The sequence below is a fragment of the Alligator mississippiensis genome, chromosome 3 (assembly GCF_030867095.1).
Source record: "Alligator mississippiensis isolate rAllMis1 chromosome 3, rAllMis1, whole genome shotgun sequence".
In the NCBI taxonomy this organism is placed as follows: domain Eukaryota; kingdom Metazoa; phylum Chordata; order Crocodylia; family Alligatoridae; genus Alligator; species Alligator mississippiensis.
Genome location: NC_081826.1, coordinates 123,652,992 through 123,668,610, shown reverse-complemented (window position 1 = coordinate 123,668,610; position 15,619 = coordinate 123,652,992).

The following is a 15,619-nucleotide window of genomic DNA, read 5'->3' as shown; positions in this document are numbered from 1 at the left end:
CATCAGAATGTAGTAATGCAATGATGCAAACTCATTTAAAACCCCCCAAAACTCCTGCACATGTACAGTGTGACATCATTAAGCCACACAAAGGGATATTTTAATCACATGTACATGGTAATGACATCATGTGTACAAGTACCCTCTGTCTTGGTCAGGAAGGAATTTTCCCCAAGGACAGAATGGCAAGGACCGTTGGTGTATTTTGCTTTTACAGAGTGAGGTGCTGTTCATTTTTTAGGATTATCTGGCCGTATTTTACCCAATAAATTCTCTGCTCTTGCAAGAACAAGGGCATTGGCAGTGCCTTCTGTCTCTTCTGCTCTCTTTTTGTGGGTTGTTGTAGGTTTGGATGCTTTTGCTTTGCTAAAGATCCTAACTTTCTTGTCCTGTGTAGATTATGGTGTGTGAGAGGGGTGGTATGGATATCCCTGTGGAAACTTTCAGTTGTAATATCTACTACTGCTACCCAGGTAGTCTCTTCCAGTCCTGTATTCCTATAAACCTCTCTGTCTCTTTCTCTCTCTCTTCCCCCCTCCCCCCCATGCACAGTAGACTGTCTCCTGGAAAGGTCCAAGGGGCTTTAATTAAGACAAATAATTTTTATTTAGTAGAAGCCTAATTCCAAGGAAACTGTTTAGTCCATCAGACTGAGCTGTGGTTTTCATCGTGGTTATCTAAGGATGAGTCTCAACAGTTTAATTTCAAAATGTATTACTTATCATGACCTTTACCCATGAGGGCCAAAGACCAAACTTGATGAATTAAAAGCCCTACCTCTGGAATATTTCAGTGATTCAGCAACATCTGCTGCTTCTCCTCAGTGTGAATAGTTCAGTGTCTTGAGTCCACACCAGTCCCAGCTCTGAGAGTGCAGGCCTGTAGTCCCCCACAGAACTTGGTCAACTATACACCAGAAAAACAATCTCTGGTCCTGCCTCAGAAAGACAAAACTTAGATGCCTAAAGAACTTTCCATATATGCATTTGGCTTCCCCATTACAGTCCGCAATCCAAATTAACATGTCATAAATATTCCACCTGTTGTAAATGCTTTAAATACTTCAGTGGTCTAATGTTTCCACAGTGCCTTTTGTGTTGGGGTCCCAGTATCTGATCAGAGCCTTTAGGCAAAACTGTAAGAGATGATAATTATTCCCTCCTCTATTAATTTTGCATGAGGTTAGTGAACCACTGAGTGCTCTGGCAGACTATTTCAAGGTTTTCAGAAAGAATCTATTCTGGTTCCCTCTGGATATGGGTCAAAGTCCAAAAGGTTTCTCATTGTCTCTGAACTGATTCATCTGTCACTAATAGGATTACCACAAGGGTGACAGTCTTTCTTTATATATTTAATTGAGTTAACAAACTGTCATGATACTTCTAAGAAACCAGCTTTAGGATGACAAATATCAGGGGTGGATAAGTGGACAGTTATTTTATGATCCTTTATTTTGCAAGTGTATACAATGATGAAAAAAATGTACAATGCCAAAAAAATGTATCTCTTGTAAATTCACATATCACTTTTCTTTAGGTAGGATTTTCAGTGTGCCTAAGAGATTTAGGATCACAAAACCCATTAAAAGTCAATGGGAATTGTGTTCCTCATTCCCTTCTGCACTTTAGAAAATCCTCCAATAGGTCCTGAGCCTTCAAAGGCTTGTATGTGTAATTAAATTGCTTACTGTGCACTTTTCCAGTCAAACCAATGGGCCTATGCATGGTAGTCAAGTCAAGCATTTGTGTAAGCATGTCCATGATCAGACATTTGGGCAAAGACTTCTCTTTTTCCCAACATAATGGAGCCCAGATCCTAACTGAGACATCTGCATGTTACAGCAGTATAATATTTTATGATAATATTTGTGTTCATTTCTCACTGAGATATATAGTGTTTTGTTAGGTAAACCACTGTTAGTATGAATATGAATAAAATATAAAACTGACCTGAAAAATAATAGTAAATTAAACAAGAGTTTTGCGGACATCTCTGAATATTGACTAAGGGGGAAAAAAGAAACAGTAGCTTTTTTCCTTCCTTGGTTTTGCAAAAGAAATTGTGACAAAGTATTTTTCCCTTTCTGACAAATTTTCTAAGGCAAAGTGGAAAGGATCTACATAGCTTGAGATAGCATCTGTTATAATTCAAGGCTCTTCTGCTGTAAAGGTTCATTGTTTTGCTCATTCTCTCAGTAATCAAACCAGTGTGTCAGACTTGACAAGTACACTCCATACTGACAGAGATACAGTAATTGCTTTGTAGGGGAAAAATAGGCCCATCACTTGTAGATAACACAACTCTTTTTAAAATTGTGAAGATGTACTTTCTTTTTGTTGTTTGTACTGTATAATTGATGCTTTTCTCTCTCCAGAGCCATTTTTTGAAATGCAAACACCAGTTTCTTTTTATATGGAATAAATCCTTCCAATATGCTTCCAACTGGATGAAATGAGGATTATTTTTTTTCTCCATGCAAATAATAATGACTAAATTCTAATACGACTCAGCTGGGAGTTGTTCTGAACAATAGCATTAGAGTTATTACTATTATATTCAGACTCCAACATCCTTATAATAGTGTTTATTAGTCTATAAAAGCAGGTGTTAAAGCAGCAGGTAACGTCTCTCTTAAAATCTCTGAGGTGGAGCTCAAACCAACTTCTTTCAAGGTGTTAATAGGGCCATTTGTGATGGCTCCACCTCACATGCAGTGGAAGGATCCTCTTTCACTGGAGGGAGAATGATTCAACCCCACATATCTGTGGCTTGTTTGCCTATCCCATCCTAGACTTCCATTGGTCCACACCACACAAGAAACAGAAAGTCACTTGGTCAGTTAAGGGACTTCAGGGGATGCAGCAGTAGTTTGCTCAGTGCCATTTATTCTTGAGCCAGTAGCTCCTGATCTTCCCTCTCATTTGATGCTCAGCCTTGACACCATGAACTATTGACAGCAACCCTGACCTCTTGCCTGATACCTGGCTTTGATGCTGTTGAAACAGATAAGGTAGAACTTACCAAAAGCCAAGGGAGTCATGGACCTCAGTTCAGAGCAATTTGCTATTCCTGGGCTAATGCTTGCCCAGACCTTCTTTCCATCTAGCACTTCCAGGCCAGTGCCTTCCCTTAGCTAAAGTGTGACAGTATTGATATGACTGCTACTTTGATAGACTGGTCACTGAACCAGAAAAAGGGACCTCCAAACCTGAATGCTTTATCTGCATCAGCTCTTGTTCAGAGAGAAACCTGTAAAATATTTATCAGTAAAACTAGGGCATGTGGGTCCACATACTATATCCCAAGTTAAAAGGTTTTCTTGTTCCCTTTAGAGGTTAGGCTCCCTACCAGGACCTACACCCCAGCAGCACCTACTGAGTGGCCAATCTGAATCAAATCGGGCATAGTCTGCACAGCATATCTATCTCTGTAAGTACCAACACAGCACCTCGTAGAATTCTGCTACTGATTCTTACTGGAATATCTAAGGAGCCCTTTAAGCCAATCTCCTCTTCTTCATGATCAGAATTTATTTAGCCTAGCACTCCTGTAATTCTAGCATCAGAGGTGACTTGGAATATAATATGTACATGTGATGGAGGAATTTATTAAAACTGAATACAGGAGAATGGCTCTAAGAGAACCTAGGGTGCCTATACATGAGCACGGAGGTTGCTCCAACCCACTCTAATTACAGAGCATCAGAGCAGACTTGATTAATTGAGTCTGCTGGAGCATGGTAATTACTGCACTCCAGCCAGCCTCTGTGTCCCATGTATCAACATGTTCACACTTCAGAAAGTGGTGGGGCACTTTACCTAAAGTTTGTTGAAAAAGCTTTAGATAAAGTGCTTCTGCCGCCATTGTGAAACATGGGGATGCTGATACACATAATGCTCTGGGTGCTCTATTTACAGCAGCTCTCAGAACTGCTCTAATTAAAACACCCCCATCCCTGAAGCACATGTATAGGTGCCTTCAGGTTTGAATCCCAGCATAACACTAATGTGACCTGGTGCAAAGGTGCAAATCAGGTTAAGCTTTCTGTGTGTACTTCAGTTTCCCCTGTTTGTAAAACCGATTGTCTGAGATTTAACTATAAACAGGTTTTGGGACTACTGTTTAAAGGGCATTTAGACAGGCAAAACTGTTGACTACACATGCTAATTGTTTTATCAAACACCCCACACCCAATTTCTTACACAACGGGTATTTTCCATAACTTCATCTAGGAGAAATAGACAGATCATTGCATCTCTCATTCCCAGACTTTCCATGAAAGCACATGCCAAATTGTGTGCTTGGGCAATCAGAACCCAAGAATAACCTCAAGGGGCGCATTCACATGAGCCTGCACTTGCCTCTTGCAGCATCTCAAACCCCTTTGAAATGCTGCAAGACTCACGCTGGGAACAAAAAAATATTACAAAAAATTGATACCTGGATATCCAAAAAATACCCTGGGGGAAAAAAGTGGGTCAGGGCACAGTCCCGGACCATGCCCTGAGGCAACTGGAGCCTCAGTCCTCCACAGAGACCTTCTGATAGCCAGCCAGAGTGTCTCTATAGCTGGCTCTTTCCCTGGTGTTGAAGCACTCTGCTTGCCCATGCAGGGCAAGCAACAATGCAGGCTGCAGGAACCTGGACCCGGGCTCTGTGAAAGGTAAGTAGGGGGTTGGGGGGATTGGAGGAGGGGGAAGGGGACCATGGGGCAGGGGCCTTCCCAGGCCCACCTCCCCAATTGCTTCCCTTGCCCCGCATCGCTCCCCCAGCTTCCTGATTGCTCCCCTGCCTGTGCCAGCTCCCTGATTGCTCCCTCAGCCCCCCACCCAATTGCTCCCCAGCCTGGCCCCAGCTCCCTGATTGCTCCCCCACCCAGTCCCCGAGATCACTCCCCCCATTCTGGCACTCATTGGCTGCAGCAGCGGCTGTTGGGGCCTTTCAGGGCCTCACAGCACAGCCCCTCCATGTGGCACAGGGCAGTGGGGATTGGCCCCGGCTGCCCAGCATCTGTTCTGCCACATCGCTGGGGTGCAGCCCGGCTTGGGAGGGTGTTGCATGGCACCATGAGCTATCAGGCAGCTCAGGGCCACTCAAGCTGAGTGGCTCCAAGCCCTGGGTGATAGCTGCAGTGTCCTTGAGCTACCTGATAGTGTGCAGCACTGCTTGGTGCCCTGCTGAGTCAGGCTGCACCCCACAATGTGGCAGTAGCAGTGTGGGTGCCAATCTCCACTGCCCTACTTCCCCCACTGTGGGGCTGTGCCATGAGGTTCCAATACTGCTGCAGCCGGTGAGTGTAGGGACACTGGGACTGGGTGGGGGAGTGAGCAGGGTCTGGGGCCAGGCAGGGGAACAACTGGGAAGCTGGAAGAGCGAGTGGGGAGCTGGGACCAGGTGGGGAAGTGAGTGGGGGGCTGGGTGGGTGGGGGGGCATGTGGGCCCTGTGGGAGGAGCTGTGGCTTTGTGGGGAGGCAGTCCATGAGCTGTGCGGGGTCTGTGCCCTGCAGGGGGCAGGGGACCCAACCCTCCTTAGAAGCCCACCAATATGCTTCCCCATAGTCACAATCCCCCCACAATTCACCCACAAACCCCACACCCCCAAGCAACTGCCAAAAACCCTCACCCACATACCTGGCCCTGTGGGCCAGAAGTGAGGGGACTGGGGTGGGGGGCAGGCTATGGGTTTAGAGTGAGGGGCAAGGGCAGGGGCAGGGCACTGGCATATCAGTGTTGCTCAGTGCTGCACATCCTGGTGAGTGAAGTGGGTAGGGGCAGCTCTGATTTTTCTATGACAAAAAAGCCAAAAGTGAATGCCAAACTGTATATATATTTATAATTTATTTTATTATGATGATAGAGGCTCTCTATCATTATAATAAAATTAATTCTAAATATATATACTTATATACACGTGGTCTAATGTTCACCATTGTCACGGACCATTTCAAGATGCTTTTCTTGACAAAGCACTCCTTCAAGAACAGGGAAGAAAGTAAAATCCTAATACTGTATTCAAAGAGAGAAGCAGAAGGATAAACCAAGCATTGGATAGAGAACTGGGAGTCTAGATACTGTCTGAACAGCTACATTAGAAAATGGTTGTAGATATGGTATAGTTGGTTTCAGGGAATGGGGGCGGGGCAAAGGCTAGAGTGGAAAGCATTTCCAAAATTAGTTTGAAATCCAGGAAATAATTTTGCACCTGCCACAGGATTAATAATTTTATTTCTTCTGAGATCCCCTGTTTGAGTCAACTTTAATGTGAGTTGCTTCATTCCGAGCTAAAATCCCCAGCAAAATGTAAATTTGGAAATTTTCTGAACATATCTGGGGTAGAGATTTCAGGGTTTTCTGTCACAGGATGGTAAAAAAAAAAAAAGTGTGTATGTGGGTACTGATCAAGCTTCCTTCTGTAGCAGATTTCTACTGAGTAATATTCCACCAATCATCTTGCCACCTGGTTACCGTGGAAGAAAATGGCAGCTTAAAACAATACTATAGGTGACGAGTTGTATCTGTCTCAACTGTATTTTAACAAACTACCTCCTGTCCTTGTAGTATCAGGACATTGAAAGTACCCTCTCCTCCTTGCTTTACCTTTGGGAAATTAGGATGATCTTGGTATTTTTGGCCATTTTTCCTGGTAGTTGTGCAAGAGGGCTCTTTGTGCAGTTTTAAGAACAGACAAACACTAGTATATGAAGGTTTAGATAAGGATAAATCTGCCTAGTGTAGGGGGTTGGACTTGATGACCTTTTGAGATTCCTTCCAGTTCTACTTTTCTATGATTCTGTGATTTGAATAGCTTCTCCTTTGATGTTCTAAATGATATTGTCTTTGTTATCTGTTTTGGTTAGTGCATTCATCCCTACTTTGATTTGTTTCTCATGTGAATCTTCAATTCCAAATCCTGGTCACTTGAAAGTCACTGTGATTTCTGCCATTGGATGCAACGCAGTTACAAGTATAGCCAGTATGCCATGTACCTCCACAAAAAATCCTTCACTGTTATGTTCTATTTCATCCACCTAGGCGTTGCATGTGTGCATGTGCCAATAGCAAGAAATAAATGAATAATGACTTGAGAAAATCTAGATGTGGTATAACTGCAACTCAACAGAAGCATATTCTGCCTCACCTACCTTTTGGACAGCGAGAGAGAGAGAGAGAAAGAGAGAGAGAGAAAGGGAGAGGAAGAGAGTATATAGATATAGAAATCTGTGGGTGCTTTTATGCGGTGTTTTGCCCAGATTTTGTGGGGTTTTAGCCACTTTTGCTCTTATGAAGAAAGCACTAAATTGGATATCATAAAGGTGGCCTGAAGACCAACGCTGAGAAACTCCGTTCTGTTCTGTGTATGCCACATGCTGAAAAAACATCATGTGGTCACCACTTGGACAGTGCCAGGGGCACCCAATGGCACTCTCAGGAGCCATACCTAAGACATACCCTGAAAATGTCTGGGGACATGTACCAAAAAGTGACTACACAGTATTTTTTCAGCAAGCTGTTCATGTGGGGTAGGACCGAATGGGCAGGACTTGTTTCTCTGTAGTCTCAGGCTTGCCGTGGAGGTGGTATATAGACCCCAAGAGTCACCAAGGAACCCTAGTATAACAATGGTAAGTAGGGTATGGGTACCTGTCCCCCTTGCTATCTACACCTTCCTTGCAGCAGCTTCTGCAGACAGACCAGAGGAACAGGCACAGGGTTGGCACCAGGAGGGCCTTTCTTGCAGAAAAAACTGCTGGTGCAGGAGGAAGGTGCTAGCACAGCCAGGAGGCAGAGGTTAACCCTTTCATCTCCTTTTTTCACTGCCAAATTTCAGCTTTTAAGTGATGCTCCATACACATTTTGACAGTGTTAAACTCAATAGGAGTGGCTTGTGTGGCAGAATGCCACCTCTGTCTCTCCCCAAAAACTCTGCTATGTGACAATTTGGTTAACATGGTCCTTGCAGAGGGCAGACATCCCATGGGCTTTTTAGGTAACCTTGAGTTGCAACCTGAGTTGGATACATTCCTGAGGGCACAGGGAAACCTTCTTCCTCTGCCCACGTGACTGGTATCGCATACCTGGGTGAGGGGCTTACGCACCTTATTATTCTAAGCAATGCCAACCTGCTGGGAGGGGGCTAAAGACCCTGCCAATCTACCTGGCAACCAGTGATGCATTTCAAATTGGTTGACTGATAACCAACAGGTGTTGGCCTCCATTGGACCACGTAAATGAGGTCATAAGGGCTATCTATATAAGTTAAGGCCTACCCAGGAAGAGGGCCAGTAGCCATTATGAAAAAACCTGAGAGAGAGAAGCTGGACCATCTGAAACTTCCTCTCTCTATCATGAAATTCATGATCAATGAACTGCCTGCCTCCAGAGGGAATCTCCACCTGCCTCTGGATGATACTCGTGAGCAAGCTATCTGAGATCTAACTAGATATATAGCTTTCAGTAACTCAGATGCGTGATCAAAGGCTACCCAGCCACCCTGTTTGCTCTATGGGATTTCTCCAATATTGCTCTACCCTGTACCCTATTCCAAACCTACTCCTTGTAACCAATAATGTTCTCCTTTGAACCTAGTGTGGGAGACTTATTCAGAGTGGGTTTAGATTATGCCTTGGGGTCCCCTTGGTTTGGCTGACTGAAGAAGACCACTACTTATGCTTCAGACTGAGGGAAGCACCCCGAGTTCTTGAAGTGGGTCGAGTACCCGCAAGGGCTATTAGGCCTGTGTTTTCCAGGGGACACATGGCCAGGATCAGGTCAGACCCTGGGTGGTGGCGGCGTTACCCCCAGGCTAGCAGATGTGCTCCAGGAGGGGGGTTGGCCAGACATGAGGCACCCCTAGGGAGGCACTTGGAGTCTGGAAGGTGGTTGGGCGCAGTGAGGTGGGTGGCTCAGCACAGGAGCACTCCCTACTGGCCTGCCACAGCTTACTCCTTGGAACTAATTGTATCAGTTATGCCTCTGTTGAGGAGGGAGCTCTTCATTATTAAATGCTGCCTGCCATTGACTTATGTGCTCAGTGATCAACAGGCCCAGCTAAAAGTTGGCTTTGAATTGATGTACTCCTGTGCAAAGCTTGCAGCATGAAACCTTATCAAGAGAATCAGATTTTAGTCTGTGGATAAGATGGCTGTGACAGCAAGACTACATTATGTAATGTCTGTCTTTACCTCAGAAGAGCAAGGGTATTCAAAATAAAAAGGCAAATATCCTTTAAAATAGGCATTCTTGGTAAATAAGTTGCACTTCTTTATTATCACATGGCAGAGAGAGATACTTAAGTTTGTTCTAAAACAGCTGTCATGGGGATCTAAGCAATGATGCTAGCACCAGAGTGCCTTGTGGCAGAACTCACTGACTACAGAAGGATGAATATTTAACAAAAGAGTTGACGTACTTCTACAGTGAATCATTCACTACAGAAATGTAAATAAAATGACATAGTCAGTTCATTGCCTTGGGGTATTTAGGTAACCTGCAAGTGAGTAAAATTGAAGTTGAGCAAGCAACTCTATTTAGAACAAGTTTAGCTGGGAACATTATGACACTTTTTGTGGGATGAAGAGGGTTTCGGGTGAATTTTCAGCATGAAGATCATGTCTATGCAAAACCCCAAACATCAATGTTAAAGAATGTTAAGGTTCCAAAGCCATGGAGTAAAAAGTTAGGAAATGCAAAAAATTAATGCTAATTGTGTAGAATTTCTTAGTCCCCTTATATACATGGAAGGTGGTAAAGGATGCAGCTACACCATATGGAGAGATACTTCTGTACACACCGCAACCCATCCACATGCTACCAAACCCAGAAGTGTGAAGACACCTTGAACATGTCCTACACAACTGCTCTCAAGACTTCTGTCTCTGGCTTGCTTGATAATGTTGGTGAAGACTGCCCACAGAGTAGCTTCACTGTTGCATTTCTGGGTTTGACACACGCAAATGAGACTGCATAGGCAGGGGTGTGTTCAGGAATGTCCTTCCTCAATAGCATGAGAGAGGTGGTGTAGGCATGCCTTCATTTCCAGTTACATAATCATAAGCAAGTTTTTTCCACAAGTGCTCTGCCTCATTTAGCTTTGCATCACAGGATGGATGATAGATAACATCTGATCATGTGCATGTTCAGCAGTGAAATAAGGTTTGTACAGACACCCTTAATTGTGGTGTTTCTTATATTTTGGGTGCTTGATTTTGCAACCTTACTGCTCCCTCATGGTAGAGTTTGTGTGTGTGTGTGTGTGTGTGTGTGTGTGTGTGTGTGTGTGTGTGTGGAGGGGAAGGGGGGGGCTATACACAATATATACACTGGCTGATTATGTGTGTGTGGTGGGGGAAGTGTCTACATGACTCATAGAACTATCCTCTGCGCACTGCCCTGAAAAACCACACTTTGGGTCCATCTGTTGCTATGTATTTTCCAGCCAAACAATCAGTGAGGACCACATTGTGATACCCTTCATCACATGGAATAGCAGCTTAATCTACAAGGAGTCTAAATGTAAATTAGGGTGTAATGCAATAGTATATATAAGAATAAAAGAATATGATCCACCCTGGCATGACTGGGTGTTATAGACCTCAGACCCCAGCAGTAATATGTTTCAACAAGCTGCCCTGTTCTGTCTGTACTACCTCTGAGATTGGAAGCAGTGTGGATGCATTTACACAGTGCCAGGTTGGGTTAATCAGTGCTCTTATCTGGCACTGATAATTAGCTCTCCCTTTGTGCAGCACAGACACAGGTACTTTGTTCCTGGTTGGGGTGAAGGTAGCATACGTAGACATAGGCAAATCTCAAATTAAAAAAAGCGGGGTGCAGATGGTGAGGTGCATCATCATACATAAAACAACATACTTTTCTCCAGTTAAAAAAGCGAGAAGCTTTACAATTATGCTAGGGGCCTAGGGCTATATTATGCAGTTTAAGATTGAAGCAACAGCAAATATAACTTCACTTGAGTATTCAGAAACAATCTGCAGGGCTGTGAAATAGGAGCTTTATTACTAGGAGCAGCTACCAGAGAGTGAAATTTCAAAACAAAGGATAGCTTGATTGGTGAAACATCAAGACCATTGAAAAGGAGAGGGTCGGTAACACCCATGGAATTAAGAGTTTAGAAGGAATCGGGTAGATTACAATGAGCCATGAAGTCAATTGATTCCCCCAGCACTGTCTGAGTAGAAATGCTGCTGTCACTGCCAGACCGGTGGTTTTAAACTTAAACTGCACCAGTGTACACCCCCCCCCCCCCCCCCCGCAGTCCATTTGCCTCTGTATGCAGAGCAGAGCAATGTGTTGAGGGCATCATTGTCAGGCCTGGTAAGCATGCTTTCTAGATGTGGCTGTAGCTGGTGTAGAAAAAACAGAGCAGTAACAAACATCTATAAATGGGGTCAGAAGGTAGATTTATCCCACAAGCGAATCTTTATATGTTGCTGACCAAGTTTAAGCCCTTTCATTGCAACCTACCCTGTATATTCAGCTTTATGGTAGAGGCATCAGACTTCAGCAATGAAAGGATGGAACATATAACTTGTTGGGAATGACAGCTATGATTGCTTTTATTATTTTTTCCTTCTGATATATATGGTAAAGCAGATGGAGAATTCTTGGCATCACTTTTTTGATTTCTTTTATTTTTGGGGACTGATTTTGAGCACGGATGAAGTTGGCTAATGGATTGCAACATAAGTTTGTTACTGCTCACTGTCAGAATTCAACTCTTAACTTCTAATTATGGCAATTAAGTTAATGCCTGTGTCTGGCTAAATCCCCCATGCTCATGTAGAAGAAGAGTTTTTCTTCATTTGGCAAGAACTATTTTGCAAGGCCTAGCAGAGCTATGGTAGACTAAGAATGCCTCAACAGAGCTGCTTGGTGGAAAATTGTCCAGCACCTGTTTCCTTTAGTAGTAAGTGCAGAAAGGCATTTCAATGACTCATGTCCATCTACTGCTAAGGTGTGTGATTTTCACTCAAATAATGTTTCCTTCTAAAAAAGACAGCATATTGAGTTTCTGATGAGAAGTTGGAAATTCAAAATATCTTGCTTGATTGCAATACCCAAAGCACCAAGCTGATGATCGACAACACATATAGCAAAGTGTTGTCTATCCTTGTGTCTGTTAAACAACTCCAATAAAAACCCATGAAACCAACATATTTACTTCAGATGTATACTTCTATAAACTGTACCAGAAACTTCTGTGGTGTTTAAAACCATTGCAACCTTATTAAGCCTTATTAACTGTTTTACCTCTTGAAATGAGATTCTTCCAATTATTGGTACAACACCAATTTGCCTATGTGATGGGTTTGTGTTTAACAGTCATTGCTTCCTTGTGTAATGACACATTGATTTTTGAGCTTCATAACACAGGGGCAGTACAGCTTCTTTCTCAGGTGTTCCTGTTTTTTTAGTGTTAGTAGGCAATCTCCAAATGAAAAGCCTGGTTTACCTGATTTACTGGAAGATTATGGGCACCATACAAGGAAATGGAGCATCTTGATTTGGAATCAAGTTTCTAGGGCACCTAATAATGCTAGTAAAGGGGTGACTAATATGACTTAGATAAGTACCAACAACAAATCAATGGATACAATTTAAACACATTCCTAAAGACAACATAGCCATTTAAAATTTGGTATCATCTTTGAAAATAGGAACTAGGCTCCTGAGTTGAGCTTGGTGAAATATTTTTAGCAAATCGCTTAAATATTCATTATGTAATCAGAAAGTCAGAGAATGTCTATACAGATTTTTCACTTGGAAACACTTGGGTTTAACTCTAATGCATGCTTAAGTATTTTATCCAAAGTGGAACAGTTTCAACAGGAAAACATTCAGAAAGATCCATGCTAGAACATGATATTGGGGCCACTTTCCTGGGAAGTGGGTTCAAATCCATTTTCTTAACCAGGTTCAAATCCTTGAAATGGTTCAAATCCATGCTTTTAATCAGGTAGAGAACAGATCTAAATCTGGGTTTCCCACGTGTTTTGTGAGTCTCCTAATCCACAGACCAGTGATCCTCAGGGTGTCTTGAAATATTTTCAAGGGTGCTGCAGGGTGCCATGCAATGTTAGCTGTGTCAGGTGTGCAAACATAATTCACAAGACTGACCCAGAGATCTCAAATTGAAATCCATAGTGTTCAAAACATTTTGACCTGTTGTGGTCTCTCTCAGTTCTTTGCAACAGAAAAATTGCTCTGGTTTTTTTTTGATAGTCAAGGAATAGTTGAAAACTAAGAGCTGGCATTTTCCGAGGCAGGCCTCAAATCTAATGAGGGGCACCTTCACTATAAACAGATTAAGGACCACTGCCCTAGGTTATAGGATATAAGGAGCTGTGGCATTATTATTTCTTCCTTAGTCTTGACACCTAAGCTCCTTTATGAATCCAGTCATACATTTTCACATTTCCTGTGCTTTTATTACAAAATCCTGGAAATGAAATGCTTCCTTTTGGGTAAAATTATATTTTTTAAACCTGAAATTCTTTTTCCTTTTTTTTTTCTTTTTTTGGCAGGCTACCTGGACTGAGTTCTCCATGGCAGAGGTTTCAGGAGCATGTGGCCCATGACTGAGAGACACTTACAATCATAGAAAATTAGGGTTGGAAGAGACCTTAGGAGGTCATTTAGTCCAAAGAGCCAAAGTAGTTCACTTACCCAAAAAACAAACAAATGAGTAGTCTTGATGGTGGGACGTCTGGTGGCCCGTGACACAAACCAGGGAACTTGGCCATATGGTTGGTGAACTTGAAGTGGCATTGACATTTTTTGCATCATGTTTGTTGTGTACATGCAATGGTACCTCAGTTAGGCATAGGCAGGCACCCTCAAGAGGTTGGTCAATGTGGATTTATGTCCCATCAAGAGCCATCAAGGCTCTCAAAACACTGATGGTGTTGGTATACATAGATAGGCATGTGCTCCGTGGTACTGGGGGGTGCTGCTGTAGATGGTCTGCTGGTCTGGACAGCTATGCCCCAGGGCTCCCTAGATTGGAACAGGGGCTGGAGATTGGAACTCCCCGTGATGGTCTGGTCAGCTCTGGCTCATTGGGTTCTCCTCTTCAATCTCCCCACACACAATTCTCCTTCAAGACTCCCACTCCACTCCTTAGCTAAGTGATCTTTCACCCACAGCTACCTTTGGGATTCCACAGCTTCCTACTCCTGTTTGCTTAGGCGCACCCTCTTCATTCTCCCTGCCTGCCTCCCTGATCTGTCCCAAGCCTTGCCCTGCTTCTCCCTATCTCTCCATAGATGGTCCTCTAGTCCCTAGCCTTGCCCCTTGTCCTCTGATCCCTAGAACTGGCCTGAACACCCTAAATATATCTCTGACTAGTCTCACTATGGGCGTCTCAGTTGCCTTTCTCTCTGCAGCCTGGCTCAGCTATGTCTGCCTGACCTGTCCCTACAGCTAACCTAGCCATGCCCACTAACTCCTCCTCTTATTGGCCCCAGGTTTGGAGAGGCTGTTCAGGCACTCAGCAGTCTCACTTGTACCTGAGGCTAAGTCCATGTAACCATGCTGTAGGGATAACCACATTCTTCTAGACATATAGAGCTGCAGACATAAAGCCTCTAAGTGGCTAGCAAAGGCTAGTTGCATAGATGCACAGGCAAATTAAGCAACTAAATCTAGCTGCAACAGGGACTTATGTAATAAGCTCCCCCACGTGAGCACATATGTACAGCAATAGAATTTAAATCACCAATTTAGCCACATATATTGCATATTCTCATGACTTGCACAGCTAAATGGGCTGATAAAATGCCACTCCTGGCATCTAAACCTTTCATTAAACTGTCTTTTAAAATGAGAAATTTCCATAGCTGGCCCCCACTTCCTCACCCCTTGATGGCAAGATATCATGCTTTCAAGCCAAATGGAAAATGATAGAAATAAGCGGCATGGAGACAATGGAGGGGGTCCTCGTTAGATCAACGTATATTGTATGGTACCTAAAACAGGTGAAAAGTTCCAAGGATCACTTCATGGAAGTGATGATGAGGGCAAATACCTCTAAGAGCAGCCACAAACCTAGCAGGGTTGTTGTTTCAAGGATCCTGATTTTTTTTCCAGTTTATTGCAAAGTTATTTCATTGGCCCAATTCTTCAGCTTCAGGTTGTGCAAAGAAGCTCTAAACCTGAATCTGGTTGAATTTGACTATATGGAAATTCCCCAGTATCTAAGTGATCCCTGTATTGTATAGAAACAGGACAGTATCTCTGTAAAGAAAAGGGTGAATAAATGTTTCACCTAGCCACAGAGAGGAGGACATAAGTCAGGGGTGGGCAATTATTTCAGGCAGAGGGCCAACTACTGAGTTTAGGTAAACTGGTGAGGGCTGCATTGGTAGTCCTACCCCTTGACAGGTGCCCTGCCCCCTGGCTGCCATTTTGTGATCAGAAGTCCCGCCCCCTAACCCCTGACCTTTGCCACTAGAAGGCCCTCCCCTTACCCCCAGAAATACTCCTTTCAGCAAGGGGTTTTGCCATCTCAGAAGCAGAAAAAATACCAAATTATAGTCTAAAAATTGAACATCTACAACATTCATTAATTTGATTTTAAAAATATGCTTGTCCTGATTTA